Genomic DNA, 3,271 nt, shown 5'->3' on the forward strand with positions numbered 1-3,271 from the left:
TGGTACACCGGGATCTTCTTTCATGTCCAATACCACAAAGTCTATTGGAAAAACGAATTCCTCAATTTTCACTAAAATATCTTCCACAATGCCCCGGGGCTGTGTCACTGAATGGTTCGCCATGTGAATAGTCATTCTTGTAGCCTTCAACTTCTGAATATCTAACTTCTGATACAATGAATAAGGCATCAAATTAATGCTAGCCCTAGAATCAGCTAAAGCATCAACCTTCATGTTGTTACCAAACTAACATGGAAGAGTGAGGCGTCCAGGATCCCCCATCTTCTTAGGTATCTCTCCCAACACAGCTTTTGAGCTTTGCTAACTTAGAATAACTTTAGAATTCTTCTTTAGTTGTTGCCGAGTGGCTATCAAGTCTTGTAATAATTGTTGATAGTCGGGAGTTTTGGACAAGGACTCGACAAAGGGATTATTAATCGGGATACCCTTCACGTGCTTAATAAACTCAACATGCTCTCTTTCCAGTGGACTAAGGGCAGCTCGTGAAGGAAACGCCAAAGGAGGCTAATAGGCTAAAACAAAGACAAAAATTTCCGATTCAGACATAGCCCATGACGTGAGTTTTGCGGGCTCACATCGTGAGTTCGTTATTTCAGCATCTTTATGATCTTCGAACTTGGGTTTCATTGGCTTTGGATCGGGCTATTGTGGCTCTTCTTACAAGGCCTCCAGGAACTCAGAGATGGCCTCCTTGTCAGTATCTGTAGCCATTACGTGAGACTGGGTCTTGTTTTCAGGATTTTTCGGGGACATCTTCTCATGAACCAAAGTGGTTAGTTGACCAAGTTGCACTTCAAGATTATTGATGGAGGCTTGTTGATTTTTTATTAAAGCCTGCTGTTCTACCATCAATACATGATGATTCTTTACCAAATTTCTTTGTTCATTAATAAAAGAATCAGTAGCCTCGCGTCTCTTTTCGGAAGCTTCCATAAACCTAATTAACATGGTCTCTAGATCGGGTTTCTTCTCGATTGGTGGTTGTTCTTTTTGGTAGAAGCCTATGCCAGTTTGTCTATATTTTTCTTCCTTTTGCTTCTTGTATTCATCATAGTTCAGCCACTCTTTCTTTGGTTTCCTCCAATCTTCATCATACTTGTCCCCACTCGAATAGCAAACTTGGGCTTTCTTGTTTCCATATTCATCCAAGTTGCAATCTTCTGTTAAATGTGGACCACTACATCTCTCGCAACCAACTCTAATTGCATGAATTGATTGGTCCATTTGTGTTAATCTTCTCTCCATCGTGTTAAGCATTGCCATCACCGCAGCCATCTCTTCACGTTGTGCACCCCCAACTCCTTTAATGCCTTCATTCCTTGGATTATGATATTCACGAGAGTGTTTTGCGAATTCTTCAGTTAATTCCTTGACTTCGCCCGGATTTTTCTTTGTAAGTGGTCCTTGAGAATCAAGGAGTTGTCTTGTCATCACATTTACCCCGTCATAAAATATTGACACCTCTTGTTGAATGTTAAGGTCATGTTGAGGATAATTCCTTAACAACCCTTTGTAACGGTCCCAAGCTTCGTAAAGTGACTCTCTTGGGTTTTGCTCAAAATTGGCTATTGCCTTTTTAAGTTTAGCAATCTTAGATGGCCGACAGAATTGGTCTAGAAACTGCTCACGCATTTTAGCCCAAGTAGTTACTGTACCAGGTGGGAGTGCTTTTAACTAATCCTTTGCAGCTCCTTTAAAGGTAACGGGAAACATTCTTAGCAAAACGGTGTCTCTTTTAATATTTGGGACATTGAAGTAATCAGCAATGTCATTCACTTCATCTAAGTGTTTGAACGCATCCTCATGATCATTTCCATAGAATGGGATATCCTTTAGTGGGGAAAGGATATGTCCCTTTAGCTCGAATGTGGCAGTGTCAGGGATTGCAGGTTGTACTAAGCCTGGACCAACATCATCTCGAATTCTCTTTTTGTAAGCTCCCATGGACATTTCTTCAATATTTGCCATCTCGTTCATAGGATCGTTCTCGGGTTCGCTCGTATGTTCTTCAAATTCATGCTCGGTATCGTATTCGGATTCGGTTTGGATGGGTATTTGATCCAAGTGTTCAAGCTTGATCTTGTTCATTGAGGATGAACTTGACTCCCCCGTTTTCTTCCCCGATTTCTTTGAAAACACTAATTTGAATTCTTGTAAGGGGGTCTTCTTCTTGTGAATTGCAGACTTGGGATCTTCAAGCGGTATTACCAAAGGGGTGTTAGAGCCTCTGGTCATGAACTACTGCAAACTAAACAACAAGGATAAAAACATAAAACCGTACTACGAAAATAAACTAAAAACTAAAAAAAAAAACTAAAAATCACAGTTCTCACGTCGTGAATCTATATACTCACATCGTGAGTTCTGTAATAAAAAAAAATTAATCAAACCTTCCTAGAAATGAAAAACTAAGTGAATTAAAAACTGAAAACAGAGAATAAAAACTGGTGCTAAAAACTTGTCCTTCAAGTCTTCAACCTCCAAAGTTCCATTCTTTAACGCTTTTAGTCCCTTTCTTCAAAATGTCTTCTTTTTGGCTGCAAAATATAATTTAACCTTATAAGTATCATTATTCTATGCAAATAACCAAAAATATATAAAAATGTACTTAAATATTGCCTAAAAATATGTATAAATATGGCAATATCAATCCCACACCTAAACTGCTAGCTATAGTTAGGGAGGCCTGCATGGAGTGACAAATGTCATAACGTTCGACGCCTGAAGAACGTTGTAGGGGTCACTAGGTCATATCAAGTATGGTTATACGACTCACAATAGTATAAACTAACCTTTGTTTACGGGATTTCATTCTTCACTAATTTTATTTTAATTAATAAAACTACTATACACTACCGGAGGATTCCAGGGGATACAATACATGGTTTTATTTTAAGTAATGAAACTGATATACATGTTGGTGGTAACCGGGGTTTTCAAACAAAAAATTCTATAAACTACTAGTGGTAACCAGGGTTTTCAAATAGATCATTCTATACATTACTAGTGATAGCCAGGGTTTTCATACAAAGGTTTTACATTCAAAACAACGATATACAACACAATTGGTGGTAACCAGGCATACGAACTAATACATTATACACTACTATAGAAAACAATAACAAACATATATGTTAGAAAATATAGGATATTCTGGGGAAGCATACAAACATTTTACAAAATTCAATGACAGGTTTTCATTATAAAAATATTCTTATGAACTCACCAGCTTAACGCTGATACTCTTTCA

General features: G+C 37.9%; 1 non-coding gene across 1 annotated transcript; it reads left to right on the forward strand.

Annotated features, from left to right (window-relative positions):
* The first annotated feature begins 1,498 nt into the window (after positions 1-1,498).
* On the forward strand, positions 1,499-1,605 carry LOC145019099 (small nucleolar RNA R71). Its single transcript, XR_013667418.1, has one exon. It is a non-coding gene; the product is annotated as a small nucleolar RNA R71 (small nucleolar RNA).
* The last annotated feature ends 1,666 nt before the right edge of the window (positions 1,606-3,271 follow it).

Source organism: Lactuca saligna, chromosome 9 (assembly GCF_052625555.1).
Source record: "Lactuca saligna cultivar CGN05327 chromosome 9, ASM5262555v1, whole genome shotgun sequence".
NCBI lineage: Eukaryota > Viridiplantae > Streptophyta > Magnoliopsida > Asterales > Asteraceae > Lactuca > Lactuca saligna.